Raw genomic sequence first — 22110 nt, forward strand, 5'->3', positions numbered from 1 at the left:
CCCCAATAGATGCAGAAAAAGCATTTGATAAAATCCAGCATCCTTTTCTAATTAGAACACTGAAGAGTATAGGCATAGGTGGCACATTTCTAAAACTGATTGAAGCTATCTATGACAAACCCACAGCCAATATTTTACTGAATGGAGTAAAACTGAAAGCTTTTCCTCTTAGAACTGGAACCAGACAAGGTTGTCCTCTGTCACCTTTACTATTCAACATAGTGTTGGAAGTTCTAGCCAATACAATTAGGCAAGACAAGGAAATAAAGGGAATCCAAATGGGAGCAGAGGAGGTCAAACTCTCCCTCTTTGCTGATGACATGATCTTATACTTAGAGAACCCCAAAGACTCAACCACAAGACTCCTAGAAGTCATCAAAAAATACAGTAATGTTTCAGGATATAAAATCAATGTCCACAAGTCAGTAGCCTTTGTATACACCATTAACAGTCAAAATGAGACGCTAATTAAGGACACAACTCCCTCCACCATAGTTTCAAAGAAAATGAAATACTTAGAAATAAACCTAATGAAGGAGGTGAAGGACCTCTATAAAGAAAACTATGAAATCCTCAGAAAGGAAATAGCAGAGGATATTAACAAATAGAAGAACATACCATGCTCATGGATGGGAAGAATCAACATTGTTAAAATGTCTATACTTCCCAAAGCAATCTACCTATTCAATGTCATTCCTATCAAAATACCAACATCGTACTTTCAAGATTTGGAAAAAATGATTCTGCGTTTTGTATGGAACTGGAAAAAAACCCGTATAGCTATGGCAGTTCTTAGTAATAAAAATAAAGCTAGGGGCATCAGCATACCAGATTTTAGTCTGTACTACAAAGCCATAGCGCTCAAGACAGCATGGTACTGGCACAAAAACAGAGACATAGACACTTGGAATCAAATTGAAAACCAAGAAATGAAACTAACATCTTACAACCACCTAAACTTCGATAAACCAAACAAGAACATACCTTGGGGGAAAGACTCCCTATTCAATAAATGGTGTTGGGAGAACTGGATGTCTACATGTAAAAGACTGAAACTGGACCCACACCTTTCCCCACTCACAGAAATTGATTCAAGATGGATAAAGGACTTAAATTTAAGGCATGAAACAATGAAAATCCTCCAAGAAAGCATAGGAAAAACACTGGAAGATATTGGCCTGGGGAAAGACTTCATGAAGAAGACTCCCATTGGAATTGCAACAACAACAAAAATAAACAAATGGGACTTCATTAAACTGAAAAGCTTCTGTACAGACGATAACCAAAGCAAAGAGACAACCTACACAATGGGAAAGGATATTTGCATATTTTGAATCAGACAAAAGCTTGATAACTAGGATCTATAGAGAACTCAAATTAATGCACATGAAAAAAGCCAACAATCCCATATATCAATGGGCAAGAGACATGAATAGATCTTTCTCTGAAGATGACCGATGAATGGCTAACAAACACATGAAAAAATGTTCATCATCTCTGTATATTAGAGAAGTGCAAATCAAAACAACCCTGAGATATCATCGAACCCCAGTGAGAATGGCCCACATCACAAAATCTCAAAACTGCAGATGCTGGCGTGGATGTGGAGAGAAGGGAACACTTTTACACTGCTGGTGGAAAACTAGTACAAACTAGTTTCCAAGGCAAACTAGTGCAGCCTTTCTGGAAGGAAGTATGGAGAAACCTCAAAGAACTCAAACTAGACCTCCCATTTGATCCTGCAATCCCATTACTGGGCATCTACACAGATGGAAAAAAATCCTTTTATCATAAGGACACTTGTACTAGACTGTTCATTGCAGCTCAATTTACAATCGCCAAAATGTGGAAACAGCCTAAATGCCCACCAACCCAGGAATGGATTAACAAGCTGTGGTATATGTATACCATGGAATACTATTCAGCTATTAAAAAAAATGGAGACTTTACATCCTTCGTATTAACCTGGATGGAAGTGGAAGACATTATTCTTAGTAAAGCATCACAAAAATGGAGAAGCATGGATCCTATGTACTCAATTTTGATATGAGGACAATTAATGACAATTAAGGTTATGGGGGGGAAGAAGAAAGAGGGACGGAGGGAGTGTGGTGGGGCCTTGGTGTGTGTCACACTTCATGGGGGCAAGACATGATTGCAAAAGGGACTTTGCCTAACAATTGCAATCAGTGTAACCTGGCTTATTGTACCCTCAATGAATCCCCAACAATAAAAAAAAAAAAAAAAACTCAAGGCCTTCTTCCTCTTAAAAATCCTGTTTCATGATTTCTTTGTGTCTACTACTGCTGAACCACAATCACCAAGCATTTCTCATTGTGCTTTGAAATTGCCACGACACACTGCCTACAGTGTAACCCAATGGGGGATGACATGATGTTTGTGTCCCTTACAAAACAGATCTTCCATTCCCCTGGTTCAACAGTAGCCAAGGACTCCCCAGGGCCACAATTCCTGGAGTCACATCCTGGTCCTGCCATGTCCCATGCGTGTGATCGCATGTAACACGCTTGGAACTATGTTTTGTCCACAGGAAGCTGTTTTTACTAAGGTGTTTTCCTTGGCTTATAGGCTCCCCTAGCACCCTGAACTTCCCCTATTATAATACACATCACACTTTATTGGAAATAGACCAATTAACCACAAAACAATTTGCTGCATGACAACTTTGCTGAATAATCAGATCACCAAGACAGAGGGAAGACAATTAGATGAGACTCGCTGAAGGATCAATTAGGAGAATGGCCAATTTGGAGATTTGTTCTAAATATTATCTGAAGTTTTAGTGCAGCTGAGAGTGTGTGCAGGTTGAGAAGTGGGGATAGGAGGGTCGAAGGGAGTAGTGGCACTCCCTCTCATCCCCTTGAATCTGCTGAACATTGCTTTTGACAATCACTTAGTAAACTGCATGGCAGCCTGTCCCACAGAGGACAGTTTCAACAGCTTCTACAGATGGGTTTGTCTGGTGGAGACCTTTTTGCAAACCTCCCCCACCCACATCCCACATGGCTGTGCCCAATATTGATTAGGAATTGGGAGCATACCCCCAGATTGGCTTCTTCAGTCACCACGATGGGTCCTGGTGTGGCGCAGGGAGCAGGCTTTGCTGCCGGAGGGGGAGTCCCAGGCCCCACTCCTGCCCCAACACAACCTCCCTTGGGTGGGGGATGGGCAGCTGGGAGGTCTCTGCCTACGATTTTGTGGCAGAGACAACCAGTTCAAACTTTGGTGGTTTTCAGGGAATAAGCTAATTCTGTTAGTTGATTTTTAGCTACTGATTTTCAGCAAAAATGAGACACTTGGCAAATGGACCTCAGAATACACTTTGCCTATTTAACCCTCTATCTCCCTTAATGCAAAACATGCTCCCTGAATCCTGGCCTCTGCTCCCTCCACCCTCACACCTGAGCTGGCAGGAAGGACATCCCTGCCACCTGAAAGGGACAGTTCAAGTTAGAGAGACCGGCCCTGGAACAGCTGTAGAGAACCAGCCAGTGGGTCTGCGGGCACATAGAAATGTTAACAACCCTGTCCTCCAACTCACACATACGGATGCTCTAGAAGCAAGATGACACAGCTGGAGGAAGCCAGAGAATTCCTTCTGGAGGCAGAAGGTCAACAATCTAAGGTCAGGAAAATAGGAGCATGGGGTTGGGGGGGACAGTCTGTCCAGGTGGAAAGAGCTTTGGTATCAACTGGATTCCAATGTGATTGTGGGAAGTTACCAAACCTCTCTGGGCCTGAACATACATTTTTTTTTTCTTATTTTATTATCCAAAACAGATATGATGGTAACACCTACCTCATTCAGCTTTTGTGATAAATTCTATGCCTCTAAATACACAAACACACACACATACATACATAACACATGCATATACATATGATGTGTGTATATAATTTATTATGCTTGGTAGCACATGGAAACAGCGCAATAAATGACAGAAAGTTATCATTACACCTTGAAGAATTCAGCAAAGCCCAGACGGGGGATATTTACTGTAGGGATAAAGAGCTTTCTTCCCGTGGTCATTAGAAGGCTCTGAGGAAGAAACTGATGCATCCTCAGAACAAGAAGGAAGGAGTGGACATTTAACACAGACTGGGCCTTGTATATTTTTTTATCTGCCAGCATATCCTGTTTGTTCTCCCATCAGAACACAACTCCAATACAAGCATGTCCCAGCAATTCCACAGCCACCTGCAGCTGTCCGGAGAGGCCAGGGTCACCCCTCTCTGGACAGCTGCAACTGCTTCCAATTGGTGCCCTTTCTTCTGCTCTGGCAATACTGCAGTCTAGTCTTAAAAAAGCAGTCTGATTAATTATTTAAAAATAAATCGGATCACACTCACCCTCCAATGCCTCCATCACACTTAAAATCCCAAGTATTTCCCATGGCCTCCAAGACTCTTGGCTACCTCCCAGACATTATACCTGAAGCACTCACCTGTACTCCTATACTGTCCTATTCCTGGGAACCTTGACAATGCCTCAACCACAGGGCCTTTACACTTGCTGCATGTTATCTGGCTCACGTCTTCACATTATTTAGGTTCCTTTTCAAATGTTACCTGCTCAGAGAGTCCTTCTGTGATCACCTAAAATAGCATCACACCCTGTTTTCTACTCCTTCCCCTGCTTTTCATTCCTCTGACTATTGTGTAACTATAGCAGGCACGCTACATTTAAGTCTGCTTATTCATGTACATGGTTTTGGATCTTCTGTTCACTAAAATGGAAGCTCTTTGCTGGAGGGCTTCTCCTGACTTATTTTGAGCTACGCCCCCAGGGCTTAGAACAGGTTTTGACACACAGAGAGAGAAGGCAGAGAGAAGTCCAAGTTACCAGCTTGGCCTCCGGGCTGGGCTCAGAATTAACATCCCCATTTTAAAAATGAGACCCCAAGCGACCTGCCCGAGGGCACACAGCTAATAAGAGGGACTTGAAACCTCTTCATCTTGGAACAAAACTCTTTTGCCTGCTTGGGAGCCACTGACCTTTCCAGAGCGCTTTGGCTTTCACCCTTAGGTGTATTTCTTAATGAAATGTAGACTTAATGAAATGCACCTCCATGGATGCATCTTCACACATGAGAGAGGGACCCCTAATTGTCAAGCATACATGGATTTTAGACAAACACAATGGGTCCAAATCCTGCTCACTATGTGGGCATGGCCCAGACAACACCCCTCTCTGCGCATCTATGTTCTTACCCCTAAAATGGGAATGAAATACTAATCCTGTGCAATGAGTGGATCTCCCTACAGACTAGCTAGAAGGGGCCTAGCAGGGAGTATTATGGTAGATGATCACTTTTGTCCATTATTGATATTTTTATTATCATGTCCATTCTGGAGCTGAAGAATCAACAACAGCCGAAGAAGCAAGGACCAGAAAATACAAGTCCCCACAGAGGCCCCGTCCCACCCCCCAGCCCTTCTGTGAGCTTCCGTCTGAGTTGTTCCTCAAGTCCTAATTAAAGCACTTCCCTCCAGCTCTCTGCAGTGTGAGTATCTCCGATCCCGAGGGGTACATTGACTCCAGTGACTACCCACCGCTGCCCTTCAACAACTTCCTGGAGTGCACGTACAACGTGACGGTGTACACCAGCTATGGAGTGGAACTCCAGGTAACCCCAGAGAGGTGCCTGAAGCAGTTGCCTCTCCTGACAGGAAGTCTATGGAGGATTGTCTGAGTCAGACTTACTGTTAACCATCCTAACCAGTTTGGTGCTCTCTTTTCTTTAACCAGGGCAGTTTTGGCTGGGTTTTGATGAGTGAATAGGAGTTCCCAACTCAGTGACCCTCTGAAATAGCTTGTAATACATGGGTGAGACATGTTGATGAATAGTGAGGCACTATACCCAATAGGAAAGTTCCTTGATGCCCTCTCTCTCTCTCTCTCAAACATATAACCTGCACACTCAAGCAAGCCCCACTTGGTTCATTTGATTCTTAAAATTTTGCCTACAAAGGAAGAAAGAAAAAGCAGGGAGGCATAGTGCCCATACATCTAGGTTTTAGGTCCTACCGCTTCCAGCTACAATTGCTTGACTTTGACTAGGAACTTCAACTTGCTGAGCCTCAGTTTCCCCCTTGTAAAATAAGGGGCAGTATGACCTTACCAGAACATTGTTTAGGAAAGCTTTTCTGTTACTTGTACAAGACAGATTAAGCCCCTCAGAAGCTCTTTGCAGTCCCCAGAGCTTTGCATGGTGTTTGGTCCGTTATAGGTGCTTAATAAATATACACAGAAATAAAGTAAACGGGAGGAAATTTGTAGTCCAACAGCTTTTGGGCTTAATAAACCCCTTTCTCCCGCCATAAATGAAGAGACCCACTATATGTCTAGTACTGCGTGGAGCCCTTCATCAGACACAGTAGAATTCATTCACACAGTGCAACGTGGTGTTGTGCAAAACCATGCAATGCCTTCCCTAACAGAGTTCACAGACTGAGATATAGAAACACCTAAGATACTATTTGATAAGGATTCCAGCGGGTGTTTATAGAGGATGTTGTGGAATCACAGTGGAGAAATAGGCAAGCTCCTAGGAAGTCAGGTGAGGTCTCACAGAGGAGGGCGGCTTTCATGGGGTTTTGACGAATGAGGAGTTTAACAAAGAGAAACAGAAGTAAGATTTATAGCTTGAAAACGAGGAAGAGCTGTGGGTGAGGCTTGCCCTGCTGAGACAAGGGGCAAAAGGGATAGAATTCCAAGCCCTCATCATGGCGTAAATCTTCAAACTGAGAACTGGGAACTGACTGAAGTTCCCCCCACCACACACACAGTCCATTTATCCAACCTCATGGTGTATACCTACAGCATCTCCTTTCTTTCTCGTCCAAACCTGGAAAATGGAAATGGCAAAGCAAGTGGCCAGTTCTCTGAAGAAAGAATGGATTGCTCTGGAGCTGTAGCCACCATTTGGGAGGGTAAAAGAGGGGCCTGAGAGGGCCCTTAGAAGCGCAGCCCTCACTCCCCACCTCCCAGCTCATGCAGGAGGGGAGAATGTATTATAAATATTGATTGAGCACCTACCATGTGCCAGGCACCAGGGGCACAGAATACCATGAAGAAATCCCTACCCTTGTGGATGGAGCTCACGTTCTGGTGGAATCTTTCTCCTGTCTCCCTGGAGACTGGACCTTAAGCACAAGTTGATCAAACCCCTGCCTCCATTCAGCAGCTCCAGGAGAATCAATCCCACCACCAGCCAGAGCTTCTGTCAAGGGCCTCTCTCATAAGTGGCAGCTGTGGGGGTCTCAGAGTCACGGGTCCCTTGCAATGAGTCTGCCCCACAGCTTGGTTTCACTGTCCCCTCAGCCTTTATTACTTGTACAAGACCGATGAAGCCCCTCAGCAGCCTTGATGCTCCCAGGGCCCCTGTGGGCTGGGGCACATGGACATGGGGCTAGTTGGCAGGTGCTGCATTGATACCTTCGCAGCCTGGGAGGCCTTGTCTCACATGCGACTCAGAGCTCCTGTGTGCTCCTGTGTGTCCCCAGGTGAAGAGCGTGAACCCGTCTGAGGGGGAACTGCTCTCTATCCGTGGGGTGGACGGCCCCACCCTGATGGTCCTGGCTAACCAGACACTCCTGGTGGAGGGACAGGTAATCTGAATCCCCACCAACACCATCTATGTCTACTTCCGGACCTTCCAGGATGACGGCCTTGGGACCTTCCAGCTGCACTACCAGGGTAGGGTCGGGCCAAGGCTTATGAGATATAGGTGTGTGCCTCAGTTTCCCTCTGTAGCCAATTCTCAAACTTTTTGTCCAACGGACCCCTCTGGCAGTTTGGCAAAACCTATTATTCTCAGAAGGGGTCCGTTGGTGAACCTCTTCTGAGAATAAGATTTTTATTTTTTTATTTTTATTTTTTTATAATTTTTCAAAAAGATTTTTTATTAGAAGCAAAAATAAAAAAATAGTTTCTCAGAGAAACTGAGAATAAGATTTTTAAAAGCATAAAATAAAATACATGCAATTTTTAAAAGAAGACGGTCATGGCCAGGTGTTGTGGTGGGTTCCTGTAATCCCAGCTACTTGGGAGGCTGAGGTAACAGAATCATTTGAGCCCAGAAGTTTAAGGTTGCTGTGAGCTGTGATGCCATGGCATGTTACCGAAAGCAACATGGTGAGACTGTCTCAAAAAAAAAAAAAGAAAAAGGACAAAGATAGTATCCCATTATTAGGTATCTGCTCAGCAGAAAGAAAATCATTTGACCATAGGCCATTTGCACTAGAATGTTTATAGTAGTTTAATTCACAATTGCAGAGATGTACAAAACAACCCAAGTGCCCATTAACCCAGCAATGGATTAATAAACTGTGGTATATGTATACTATGGAATACTTTTCAGCCATAAAAAAAGATGGAGACTTTACACATTTTGTATTACCTGGATGGAGCTAAAGAACATTCTCTACTTAGTAAAGTTTCTCAAGAATTAAAAAAAAAAAAAGAAGATGGTCATAATGAAGTACAGTTGTCAAAATGTTGTTCTAATCCAGGATATAATAATCCATGTGCTTCTTTTTTAATTCATTAAATAATAATATCTCTTAGCAGTTCTGATAATTACTGTAATTTCAAAGTACTAAAGAGCTTAAGAAGTATGTCAAGAGATTCATTCTGATATGAAAAATATCTGGGATTTTCTCTTGATGACAAAATCACAGGTTCTGCTAAAATGTTGCAGTTTTTTGCCTACATTCATAATTAAAGGAAGTGCTGTCATTCATTTAGAGATTAATGAAAATGAGAAAACCACTCTTCCCCATTCAAGTTCACGGTCCCCACATTGAGCACGTGGATCCTGAGTGAGTTTGTAGACTCCTGGAAAAAAGCCAGAAGCACTAGGGTCCTTCTCTTTTTTTCGTCCTCCAACATGTTTCTCTCTCTCCTTGTAGTCTATTTCTCAGTCTCCTCTCTTTTGCTTCTATTCATTCTTCTCTCTTTTTTCCTTTCTCCTTCCTTCTCTTTGCCTCCCTCTTCCTTTATTTCCTCCTCTGCTGCTGTCCCTCTCTTCCTTCCTTTTCCCTTTCCTTCCTTCCTCCCCTTCCTCGCCCTCCCTCCCATTGGCTCCTGGGCAGATCTCAGGTCTCCCTTCTCTCAATCAGGAGCTCCCCTTAGACTTGCCAGCCACCAAAAGAACTGAATGGAAAGTGGAGTCGTGAGCCATCCTCACAGCTCAGCCTCCCAAAGGGCTGGAATTACATCAGGATACGGGGAACCATTCACATTTGTATCAAATTAACATCTGGAAAAAAAAATTTTTTTACTTTTCTCTCACCTGTTTCTGAAACAGGCAGATGACTACGTGTGGGTGTGTTCTCTTTACCACAACTTTTCAATGTTGCTCTTTGCTGGTGGTGGAAATTTAAAGATGAAATAATAATCATAATAATAACTTGTTGAGCCATGAACTTGAATTTATGCCTCCTAATTAATCAGATATTCTAGGCTGTAGGAGAATTCAGACCATGGTCTAGGGTGAAGCTAGGATAAACCTGATGTTCTGTTTTGAAAACTGAGGGGCTCGACATGGACTGCACGCCCTTGTCCCACCCCCATGTCCTGTGAGTGTCATGTGCTGGATGTTGTGCTAAGGAGGCACTTTTTCGGCATTATGGCTTTCAGTTCCCACTACCATCTGTGAGGTGGGGGAAATTCTCAGCTCCATCAGAAAGATAAAGACAGTGACGTTCAGGGCACTGAGTCCTTGTTTCAAGGTCACATGGATTCCAAGTGATAGAAAGGGAATATAAGCTCCTGTTGGTCTCCTTCCAAAGCCCAAGCACTTACCTCCCACGCCAGTGATGGGTTTTTTTCTTTTTATTGTTGGGGATTCATTGAGGGTACAAAGAACCAGGTTGCACTGATGGCATTTGTTAGGCAAGGTCCCCCTTATAATCATGTCCCACTGCCAGCCCCTTCCCTCCTTCCCTCTCTCTGCTCTCCCCTTCCCCCTCCCCCCACCATGTACTAGGTCAGTTGTTTTAAGTTTTCACATCCTTGGGCATTTTTCCTCAAGGGCTGGTCCAAATACCTACTTTTTTTTTTTTTTTGAGATAGAGTCTCTGTCACCCAAGCTAGAGTGCAGTGGTGTCACCATAGCTCTGCAACCTCAAACTTTTGGACTCAAGGGATCCTCTTGCCTCAGCCTCCTGAGTAGCTGGAAGCACTGGTGTGTACCACCATGTCCAGCTAATTTTTCTATTTTTGTAGAGACAGGAGTCTCACTGTATTGCTCAGGTTGGTCTCAAACTCCTGACCTCAAGCAATCCTCCCACTTCAGCCTCCCAAAGTGTTGGGATTACAGGTTTGAGCTAACACACCCGACCTCAAATGCCTACATTTTAAAACAAATACCCAAGATGTGGGTGCGGGTGGGCCAACCTTTCTGAGTGATCCTTCTTCTCATGTTTCCAAAGATAAGGCCATTCTATCTCCCCGTAGAGAGAGGCTCAAATGAGGCATGGGGACTCACTTTTCACTCCAAACCTACTGTCCCTATTTAGTCAAGATGGGAAGTTTTGAACCCCAGGAAAGTGCTCACCTGGCAGCTTCAGCGCCCTGTGATCAAAAATCCCATCCTCTGGTGCTCTGCAGTCCCCAGCGGCCTCATCTTTCCACCTCAGCACAATCTGGCCCCAGGCTGCAGGCCATGTTCGTGGCCTCCTCTTCAGAGGGATAACGTGGCCTGCCTTTGCATTTCTTCCCAGCCTTCATGCTGAGCTGCAACTTCCCCCGGCGGCCCAACTCCGGGGATGTCACGGTGATGGACCTACACTCGGGCGGCATGGCCCACTTCCACTGCCACCTGGGCTATGAGCTCCAGGGTGCCAGACACTGACGTGCATCAATGCCCCAAGCCCCACTGGAGCAGCCCGGAGCCCATCTGCTCAGGTACATGCCAGCCTCAGATGGACCAAACTCATGGGGAAGACCAACCCCCAGGACCTCAGAAGTGACCTCAGGGAATGGCTCTCAGCCCAGGGGAACAGACGGCTCCCAATACAGATGACTGCTGCCCTTGAAATTTTTTTATTGAAGCAAAATACACATAACTTGAAATTTACCATTAAAGACATTCCACATGTTGACAATATTGTGCGACCACCACCGCTACTTGCTGTAAAATACCTTTAGCATCCCAAACAGAAACTCTGTGACCCTTGGCAGTCACTCCCCAACCCCACCCCCAACCTTGGCAGCCACCAGTCTGCTTTCCATCTCCAGGGATCAGCCTATTGGGAACGTTTGTGTAAAGGAGCCATACAATATGTGACTTTTGTGTCTGGTTTCTCTCACTTACCCTTGTGTTTTCAAGGTTCATGCCCATTGTGGCGTGTATCAGAGCTTCAGTCCCTTTTATGGCTGAATAATAACCTACTTTGCCACATTTTCTCTGTTCATTCATTAATAGATACATTTGAGTTGTTCCCACTAGTTAGCTACTATGAACAACTGCTATGAACATTCGCACGTATTTGTGAGGATATAGATTTCATCTTTCTTAAGGATATGGAATTTCTGAGTCATCTGATAATTCTGTGTTTAGCTTTTTGAGGAACCATCAAAATGTTTTCCACAGCAACTGCACCTTTCTTTTCTTTTCTTTTCTTTTTCTGAGATAGAGTCTCACTTTGTCACCCCAGGCAGACTGCAGTGGTGTCATTGTAGCTCCTTGCAACCTCAAGCTCGTGGGTTAATCCTCTTGTCTTAGCTTCCCAGAGTGTTAGGATTACAGGTGTGTGTCCCTGTGCCTGGCCTGCACCATTTTATTTTCTCACTGGCAATGTACAGGACTACCAATTTCTCCACATCCTTGCCAACACTTGTTATTTTCCATGTTGTTTTTACTATAGCCATCCTAGTGGGTATGAAGGTAGTGCATCCTGGTTTTGATTTGTTTTTCTCTGATGACTAATGTCAACCATCTTTTGATGTGCTTGATGGCCATTTGGATGTCTTCTTTGTGGAAACGTCTATTTGAGTCCTTAGCCAATTTTTTAATTGGGTTATTTTTGTTGTTGGGAGGTAAACCTTCTTTACATATTAGGGATGATTTGCTATCTGATTTGCAAATATTTTGATCCATTCTGTGGGCTGTGTCATAACTTCTTGATAGCATCATTTGATGCTAAAAGGTTTTAATTTTAATAAAATTAATTATTTTTTCTTTTGTTTCTTGTGCTTTGCCTGTGACTGCTGCCATTTTCTTAGCTCAGCCAATATGAGGCAAGCATCATACTAGGAGCTGCACTTGGTTCTCACAGAAAACCTATGTGATGGGAGCCACTATCCCCATTTTACAGATGAGGCTTGTGAAGGTGAAGTCACTTGCTCAAAATCACCAGACAGAAATTGTTGCGGTTAGCCTGCTAATGCAGTCTGATGCTCTCTAATAAGGAAAAAGCCTTCTGGGTTTGCAGATAGAATCTGAGACTTCAAGGCAGAGGAATTTTAAGCATATGTTGCTGCTTCTTTGTCATTCGAAGACTTTTCTATGTGGATCTATGTAATCATTCAAGAAACTTCCACTGGGTGACTGTTGGCTGCCAGACACTGCCTGGGTTCTACAGCTACTGCAGGGACCCTGCCCCCACAGAGTGTCTGGTCGAGATGAGGATATAGTGTGTGTAAATGACTAAACAAGGGGGCAGATGTGATGCTAACAGACTGTGCTACGTACCGGGGCGGACGTTCACAGGGCGGAATGCAGCAGAGTAAGCAAGCACAGAGGAGACATGGGTGTAATTGTGAGAGGCGTTACAATGGAGAAAAGGCATGCGGGGAGAAAATGGCGATGGGGCCCGACCTGGGACAAGGACAGTGACGTGTGAAGGGTCAGGGAAGGGTCACCAGGTGATGTGTGAAGGGTCAGGGAAGGGTCACCCAATGAGAAGACTCTTAAACCACGATCTGGAAGTTAAGTTGGAGATCATCAGACTGAACTGTAGATGCAGAATGGAAATGATTAGTCCAGGCAGAAGAACCAGACTAGGAAAGGTTCAGAGGTGAGAAGGCATTTGGTAAGTTTGAGGAAGTTAAAAAAGAAAGTACCAATCTGGTGAAACTGTAGGTAAAAATGGCAGGATAGGAGGTGGAGCCGTGGGCAACAACCGTATTGCTTCCTAAATCCCAAGAGGATGTGAGCAACCGGAAGGAGGAATCTGTAAACACGTAAGCAGAGGAGTGATTGTTCTGGCTTCTATGTGGAAAACAGAGGGTTGAGGCGGTCAGAATAGGTCTGTGGAAATCAGTTAAGACAACAGCAGCTGCTATTTCACTTGAGCTCAGGGAGGAAGGGTTGCCCCTCGACAGTTGAAGAGAATGAGGTTCAGGGAGAAGTCTCCTGGTTAAAGTGGCAGGACTCCGTACAGCATCCTTTTCTCCTGAGCGCTTTCCCTTATCCCTTCACTACTCAGTATGGTCCTCAGACTGATGAGATTATTAATGCAGAATCCTGGGCCCCATGAATGATCGACTGAATTAGGATACTTTATTTTATTTTATCTTATTTTATTTTTAGAGACAGGGTCTTGCTCTGTCACCAAGGCTGGAGTGCACGGCAAGATCTGGCAGCTGTGACCTCCTGGGTTCAAGCAAACCTCCTGCCTCAGCTTTTCAAGTAGCTAGGATTATAGGAACATAACATCACTCCTGACTAATTTTTCTTATTTTATTTTTTTTTGTAGAGACAAGGTCTTTCTATCCTGCCCAGGCTAGTATGGAATCTCTAGCCTCAAGCAATCTTCCTGCCTCAGTCTCCCAAAGTGCCGGGATTCAAGGCATAAGCCATGCACACAGTCAGGATTTTTATTTTAACATGCCCCCTGGATGATTCATGTGCAAATTAAAGTTTAAGAAGCTCTAGGCTGCAGAAATCTGTCCTTGCACTAGTGGGCCCAGCCTCAACCATCTTCAGCTATCAAGAAAGCAAAAATCTTTTTAGATTTTCAACAATCCTGATAGTGGTTGAGAGAGTATAGGTTTTGCATGTTAATTGAGCACCTAATATGTGCCAGGCTATGCTGGCAGAGAGAGAATACTGGAAATAATAAAACATAAATTCTGCTCTCCAGGCATTTACAGTCAAGCGGAATTCAAAAAGTAAATGAGAGCTGATCATAAATTCTGAGATTTCATTGTGGCAATATTGTTCCCCCAAGGCCCTTCAGAACTTCACTTTTTTTTTTTTTTTTTTTGGTTTGTTTAACAAAAAGCAAATTCAGACCATAGGGCAGTTAGTCTCCCTGCCTGTCTCATGTTAATTTTTACCTATGTGCAAAATCAGAGAAGAATTAAGCCTCAATTTGTGCTAAGGAAGATGGATGGGGAGCCATGGCTGGCAAACTGAAGCCAGACAGAGCCATCAATTGGCTTAATAAGGCCAAAAGGGGGCAGAAAGGCAGGAAATGATCAGCAGCTCGGGTGGACAGATGGCTGGCACCCCCCACCAGAGGCAGTGCCCTCCATCTTCAGCTCTCAAGCCACAGGGCAATAATGCTGGCAGCATTTTGACCACCTCCTTTGTGCCAGGAATGGTAGCAAGCTCTCTGTACACATCATTTCATTGATTTCTCGCAGCAGTCCTGTAAGGAGGGTGGAATAATTACCACCATTTTACTCACCTCATATGGGTAAACTCAATTCATAGAACTTAAGTGACTTGTCCTAAAGCCACAGCAAATAACTAGCACAAGCAAGGGTTGAACCTAGAACTAGCTTGCTTGAGAGGACAATCTCTCCACCTAAAAATAAACAGCCTGGAGAGTAACCTCATGCTGTCTGTGATCCTGAGAGAAGTGTGGCATTTCTTGGCAATGGCTTTGCTGACTGTCACAGCAGAGTTTGAAGCACACAGGACGGCTATCTACCCTTTCCTCCTATCACAGCCCTATTCAATCATACAGTCATTCAACAAACATTTAATGAGTGCCTGTCATGTGTCAAGCTTTGAACTTGTGCCAGAGGACAAGAAAAAAAAAACAAAAACATTCATTCTTTCAATCAATGAACATTTATGAGGAACCCACAATGTTTCATGCACCTTTCTGGATCAACAGAGTATCATCAGGAGATACAGGGTGAAGCAGAGGCTTCCATAACAGATTCTGGAGCGAGGCAGACCGAGCTCAAGTACCATCTGCTCCACTCACTGGCTATGTGTCCTTGAGCAAGTGACTTAACACCTCCAGTCTCTTTTTACCTCTTTTTCAAAATTAATGGTTTCTGTTTATTTAATAAATATTTACTGATCATATCCTATGGGCTCTTCTGGCTTCTGCTGGTATGATGAAAAACAAACAAAATAACAGTCCCAGCTCTTGTGGAACCTACAAACTTCTTTAACCCTCTGCGAGATGGCTCCAAACTACCTGTTCAATTTTTCATCCTTGTATTCCATCCTTGTATTCTTCTGAAAATGGAGGGGAAACCAAAGGACATGTTCTTGGGCCGAAAACATTTTTTTAAGCTTCTTTGATCTAAAAAACAGAAATGGATCTCAAGACTTGAAAACCTGGTCATGGTTCGGGGCTTTCACCCACCACAACCCCCTGGTTATACTTCACGTCCCTTCCTGTGGTGAGAGGGGTCTGCTGCCCACCAGAATAACTCTCCCTAACCATGCACATGAAAACTATTTCCCAATATCTCCGAAGAATACAGATAAGAATACCTCCTTATTTGTGAACTAGAAAGAGTTCTTTCCAGTGTACAAATCACTTGGTAATATTTCCTTATTAGATTTTTATGATAAAAGTAATATATGACTTTGGTTAAAAAAAACTCAAGAAATATAGAAGTGTATAAAGTAGAAAGAAATCACTTTTATATTCCTGGTCTCAATTGATCCTTGCAAATAGCTCATTAAAATAGGTATGACAGACCATTTTCTAACTTGCTAGGTTTTTTTCCCTTAAAAAATAGTGAACATTTTTCTATGTCCTTTTTTTTTTTTTTTCCTTTGAGATAGAGTCTAACTCTGTTGCCCAGGCTGGAGTGCAGTAGCACAGTCATAGCTCCCTGCAGCCTTCAACTCCTCGGCTCAAGGAATCCTCCTGCTTCAGCCTCCTTAGCAACTAGGTCTATAGGACTATAGGCATATGCCACAACACCTGGATAATTTTTCTGTTTTTTTTTGTTTTTTGTTTTTTTTTTGTAGATACAGGATCTCCCTATGTTTCTCAGGCTGGTCTTGAATGCGTGGCCTCAAACAATCCTCCTGCTTTGGCCTTCTAAGGAATCCTATGTTCTTTTTTTCTTCTTCTTCTTTTTTTTTTGAGACAGAGTCTCACTATGTCACCCTCGGTAGAATGCTGTGGTGTCAGCAACCTCCAACTCTTGGGCTTAAGTGATTCTCCTGCCTCAGCCTCCCAAGTAGCTGGGACTACAGGCACTCACCACAACACCCATCTATTTATTTTATTTTATTTTTTTTGCAGTTTTTGGCTGGGGCCGGGTTTGAACCTGCCACCTCCGGTATTATGGGGCCAGCACCCTACTCCTTGGAGCCACAGACACCACCCAAAGCCCAGCTATTTTTTTTTGTTGTGGTTGCCATTGTTGTTTTTAGCTGGCCCGGGCTGGATCAAACCCACCACCCTGGGTGTATGTGGCTGGCACCCTACCCACTTAGCTGGCCTGGGCTGGATTCAAACCCGCCACCCTGGGTATACATGGCTGACACCCTACCCACTAAGCTATGGGTGCAGCCAGGAATTCTATATTCTTAAGCATTCCTTGAGGACATGGTCTTTTCTAACTATAGCAGTGGCATTATTTACAGTTATGTATCATGACTTAATGACAGGGATGCATCCTGAGAAATGTGTCCTTAGGTGATTTTGTCATTGTGCAAACATTACAGAGTACATTCACACAACCTTCTATGGTATAACCTCCTCCGCACCTAGGCTATATCCCCTGTTACTCAGAGATCATAAGCCTGCATAGCATGAAACTGTACTGAATTTCCCAGGCAATTGGAATACAATGGCAAGTATTTCAGTATCTAAACCTAGAAAATGTACAATAAAAATAGGACACCATAATCTCATGGGACCAGTGTTTTATATGTGGTCTGTCATTGACTCAAACGTCATTATGTGGTGCATGACTGTATTTCACTAAACATCTGGAGTGGACATTCATATTATTTCTCACTTTCTACTCTTCAAAACAAGAGAGCAGTGAAAATGTTTATTGCTAAATCTTTGTGCAAATCTCCAGATCTCTTTCTAGGATAAATTTCCAGAACCCTAATTACTGGGTCAAAGTACTAAAATTATTTTCTAGACTTCTCACTGAAAGCTCTCCTGCAAGCACATCACAGTTTGCATTCTAACCAGTTGTGAATAAGAATAAGCTTTTACCATTTTCAACTTTTATTACTGCTTTTTACTTTGGCCAATTAGGTGGATGAAAGTGGAATGTAGTTTAGATTGACATTTCTTTTATTATTAGCGAAGCTGAATTTTTTTTAGTGCTTACTAAGTACTCAAAATATACTTCTTCTGGCTTGGTGCCTATGGCTCAAGAAGCTAAGGTGCCAGCCTCATACACCTGAGCTAGTGGGTTCAAATCCAACCCGGGCCCGCCAAGCAACAATGACGGCTGCAACCAAAAAATAGCCAGGCGTTGTGGTGGGCGCCTATAGTCCCAGCTACTTGGGAGGCTGAGGCAGGAGAATCGCTTGAGCCCAGGAGTTGGAGGTTGCTGTGAGCTATGTGATGCCACCACACTCTCCAGGTCAACAGCTTGAGGCTCTGTCTCAAAAAAAAAAAATATATATATATATGTATATATGTACATATATATGTATATATGTACATGTATATATGTACATATATATACATATATACATTTCTTCTGTTGTGAAATGCCTATTTACATCCTTGATTACCATTTTATAATTAAAACCAGGGCAAAGCTAGTGCCATGCAAAAGTCCTTAAGCAGCAGTCATTCCCTACCATGAAACACACACATTGAAGGTTCCGACTGTGGAGTGAGAGCCTCTGTAAAATAGGACGATTTCCTCCCAAGAGAACAAGTTTCTTCCAAGCTTTCCTTTCCTTGCCCTGTTTTTCCCACCACAGGTCTCTGGTATTTCACTCTCGCTTAGGGTTAGGGGTAAGGGTCGGGAAAGAGCCAAACACTAACTTCCTCTGTCTCTGCTCTCCCTCTCACCCTCCCACCCCTACTTTCGCATCCAGCCCCTTGTGGAGGGGCAGTGCACAATGCTACCATTGGCCGCGTCCTCTCCCCAAGTTACCCTGGAAATTCCAATGGGAGTCAGTTCTGCATGTGGACCATTGAAGCTCCGGAGGGACAGAAGCTGCACCTCCACTTTGAGAGGCTGTCGCTGCATGAGAAGGACAGGTAAGCCTCGAAAGGTCTGCACACAGCCCCTTTCCCTCCCGGAGTGTTAGATTGTAGCCAAGGGTTTGGAGTCCTGACATGGTGAAGCTTTGACTCATGGAATTCAAGAAAAGAAAAGGTGGGTGAATGACAAGGATCTCAGAGACCATCAGCTTCAATCTCTTCTTTTTACAGATAAGGAAACTACAGCATAGAGAGGGAAACAGACTTACCCCTGGCCACACAGCAGGGGGGAGGCAAAACAAACCGGGCATCCAGGCCCCACATTGCCTGCCTCATTCTTTCTTTTGCACCACCTTTTATTATCATTATTATTGTTGTTGTTATTTCAGGTTCATTGAGGGTACAAAGAATTAGGTTACATTGATTGCATTTGTTAGGTAAAGACACTCTTATAATTGTTTCTTGCCCCCAAGAGGCGTGCCATACACCCTAACCCCCAGCCCTCCTTCCCCTGTCCCCCACCCTGACTTGATTTGAGTTTTTCTCGCATGAGGCTAATGCACATCCTTTTCTGCAGTGGAATGAGGAAGGGGTGTTTACTGATCACCTGCTCTGTGCCCAGCCATGTGTTAGGTGCCGTGGGGAACAGCAGAGAATTAAAGAACATTGGTTCCTGGAATGATAGAAAGTCGAAATGGAAAAATTAGCCTAATACCCATAACACAACTCAAAAGAAGTTCCAAGGCAACATCTAAGCAAAAGCACGTCTGTACCCTCTAAGTAATAGGCATAGAATCCAGAACCTTAAAACTTTAATATTGTAGGAACTTATTCTAGAATATTCTTTAAAAACGAGGGTCTCAGTTGCTTTCTTGGCTCAGGTTCCCTTGGAAGCAGACATAGTGATAAGAATGGGAAAGAAAGTGGTTGATCTGGGAGTTGAACTTTTTTTGAGTGACCCTTTTTGCCAAAGACTTCTGTTCTTTGAAAGAGGAGCCCTGGCATACAGCCCCCAAGCTATAACAGAGTCAGCTGAGATTAAAAGTCTGTGGGATGCCCCTCCCCACTCCTGGGACGGCCCCTGGCCTCCACAGCAGCTCCCTCCTTGTCTCAGCCACACTTGACACATGGCAAAATGAACAAACTTTGCTCCCACATTTATGCGTCTTACATTACAAATTCATCTGGGCAACATAAACCGATTTTATGAGTCACGGTAAAAGGCTCAAAGGATTAAAACTGTGTGTTTATGACTCCATAAAAGAAAGTTATCTAATTTGTATACTGTTTTCTTCCTCACTTTTGTATAATTTCTTTAAAAATACCAGGACTAGCAAGCAGTCAAGTATCAAACGGTCTTAATAACCATAAAAATAAACATCCAACATTTTGTCGAATACATTTTATTTTTCAGTGCACTTTATTTTAAAATTTTTTCAAAGTGTATTTATAAAATAGGTCAGAAAGACGTAATCCTTCCTTTCATGCTGAGGAAATTGAGGCCCAAAGATGTTTTGAGACTTATGTAAACTCGGTTGATTGAGAGTTGGAAACTGGAAATCAGAGCTCCTGACTACTTCCCACACAGTGCTCTTAGGAATCGAGGATCATAGTTAGAGCCTTATAGGGATCAAATTCTTAATAAATGGGACTTAAACACCAGCTCTGTCCTGGATACTTTATATGCACGATCTCTCATCCCTGCATTCTGACATAAGTCTGATTGTACCCACTTTACAGATGAGAAAATAACAGATCGGAGAGGTAAATTTCTCTTGCTCGAAGTCATACAACTTAGAAGTTATACAGCTGGGACTCAAACCCAGGTCTTCCTGACTTTATATAAGCCACTGTTTCAGCAAAGATATTAGTTCATTAATCCCAACTTCTCAATGACTGATATTATAATAAACATCAATTTGATAGTTCATTAATTGGTTTATTACATCACACTTACCAATTTCCCTATAACCTCAGAATAAATCCATAGGGAGTCCAGGACAAGCATTTAATCCCACTCTGTAGAAGAAGAATCAGGTCCACCATGGTGACACAGGTCGTGTGGGCAAGCAAGAGGCAAAGTCATGTTTTGAATCCAGGAATGCGACTTTCCAAAGGAGGCAATCATAGCACAGTTCTTTCTTTGCTGAGTCAGTGGCACAGGAAAATCTCTCAGAATTCATCATCTCCTTTTGTACCACCAGGATGATGGTCCACAGCGGGCAGACCAACAAGTCAGCTCTTCTGTATGACTCCCTCCAAACCAAGACTGTCCCCTTTGAGGGCCTCCTGAGTGATGGCAACACCATCCGCATTGAGTTCACATCCAGCCAGGACCGGGCAGGATCCACCTTCAACATCCGATTTGAGGGTGAGGGTCCCTGGAGGGCCCTTCCTTCTCTTGGGCTGGGGGCCTGGTGAATGAGAAGCATTCGGTGGGGTGGGGGGGGCTGGTGCTGGGTCCTGAGAGATAGAAATCTGGGCTCCTAAGGATGGGGAAGACCCAGTGGCCATAGGGATCCTTTGACTCCTGGTTCTATTAATAATTTCACCCACCATTTACTGGGTGCTTATTATGTGCCTGGTGCCTTGTATACATTGTTTATTTGATCCCAACCACATTGAAATGTTAGGATTAGTATTATCTCCAGTTTTAGATGAGGCAACTGAGGGAACTTGGGCCACTTGCCCAACACCACCAGCAGACAAGAATGGCGCTAAGATTTCTTTCCAGCACTTACAGGGGTTCCTAATCTTTCACTTTACTTTCCCCAGTGGACCTCTTAGAGTCCAGCAACCTCTTCCTCCAAGAAGAACTAGCAAGGGCCTCTCCTGCTCCAGCCTCAGGGGGAGGCACTCTGGGTATTTCATGTACATTGGGGGAATTTCTGTTCTGGCTCCCCCAAGAAAAGTTGGCCATTATCACAGACAAATGTATGGTTTCTGGTGGCAGAAATCAGGACTCTGAAGTGGGAACCCCATGGGATATGAAAAGAAATTAAAACACAACTCTCTGCAGAGTAGAGAGCCAGAGAGTCTTATTCCCAGTTTAGATTTGAAAACAATTAGGCCCCAAACAGGCAAGTGAATGGCCCAAGGGGTCTCATCAGGTCAGCTGGAACAAGGACACATGTTCTGGTACTTATATTCCTTGGGATTTTTCTAAACAACAAGAGGGGCCTCATCTCCTGGGATGCAGCACCCTGGGGTGGCCCCGACTCATCTGAGTGGACGTCTCCCTTTGTATTCCCACCCCAGCATTTGAGAAAGGCCACTGCTATGAGCCTTATATTCAGAATGGGAACTTTACCACATCGGACCCAACCTACAACATCGGGACCATAGTGGAGTTTGCCTGTGACCCTGGCCACTCCCTGGAGCAGGGCCCGGCCATCATAGAGTGCATCAATGTCCAGGACCCGTACTGGAATGACACAGAGCCCCTGTGCAGAGGTAAGCGGCTCTCTGCCCTCTTCCCAGGGACTCTACCCTTCAGATGGGAGGACTAAAGCCACAGCTCACAGGCATGTCCCCCATTTACATACCAATATTGGGATTAGAAACCTTTCCAGGGCTCACTACCCTTTGGATCAGGGCTGCTACCTGTCTTGAGAAAATTGCAAAATGGATAAACTTTAAAAGGTGCTCCTTCCTCCAAGGATGCTGCACATCTCGGACCCCTGCATGGACTTCAGCTCCTACATAACACCTCTTGCGCACACACTCGTGCAGTGCCAACCCACCCCACAA

At 44.0% G+C, this 22110-nt stretch overlaps 1 pseudogene; it reads left to right on the forward strand.

The window, feature by feature from the left end:
* The first annotated feature begins 5361 nt into the window (after window positions 1–5361).
* Window positions 5362–22110, forward strand: part of LOC128574182 (seizure 6-like protein) — an 82176-nt pseudogene continuing 65427 nt past the window's right edge.

This window comes from Nycticebus coucang, chromosome 21 (assembly GCF_027406575.1).
Source record: "Nycticebus coucang isolate mNycCou1 chromosome 21, mNycCou1.pri, whole genome shotgun sequence".
Lineage (NCBI taxonomy): Eukaryota > Metazoa > Chordata > Mammalia > Primates > Lorisidae > Nycticebus > Nycticebus coucang.